We start from the raw sequence: 415 nt of genomic DNA, 5'->3' as shown, positions 1-415 counted from the left end.
ATCAAAGGGGGACCAGCCTCATCGTGGTAATTAGAGGACATCTTTGATCGTTCACCTCTAATGTGACACGTTCCCTCCCAGTTATATGATCAACGGGATCAGTCGTCCAGCGGGGCTCTTTTTCTTCTCGGGAGGCAAAGTAGTCCCCTTTACTGATCGAACCCCCTTTCTCTAAGAGGTCTTCATAAACATGTTAAAGGGCTCCTGTCTTCGGCGGGTCACCTTTCCAAGACTGAGAAGAACATCTGGGCAAGGGAAAGCGCAGTGCGCCTAGTGCAAATGGCTTGATTTTTCATGATATACCAATCAGAATGGAGGGCCCCCGTACATGATTGATATAATCACTACGTAGTGGTGGGGGTCGCTTGATGCAAGAGAGGCATGAGTTTCGATCTGTGGTGTATTCGTTTGCAGT

At 48.4% G+C, this 415-nt stretch overlaps 1 long non-coding RNA gene across 1 annotated transcript in view; it reads right to left on the bottom strand.

The window, feature by feature from the left end:
* Positions 1-415, bottom strand: part of LOC111473830 — a 10,908-nt gene that overhangs the window by 5,110 nt on the left and 5,383 nt on the right. The window lies entirely within an intron of this gene.

The sequence above is a fragment of the Cucurbita maxima genome, unplaced genomic scaffold (genome assembly GCF_002738345.1).
Source record: "Cucurbita maxima cultivar Rimu unplaced genomic scaffold, Cmax_1.0 Cma_Scf00169, whole genome shotgun sequence".
Classification (NCBI taxonomy): domain Eukaryota; kingdom Viridiplantae; phylum Streptophyta; class Magnoliopsida; order Cucurbitales; family Cucurbitaceae; genus Cucurbita; species Cucurbita maxima.
The sequence above is the reverse complement of the archived record's forward strand: the minus strand, read 5'-3'. Positions and strand labels throughout refer to the sequence as shown.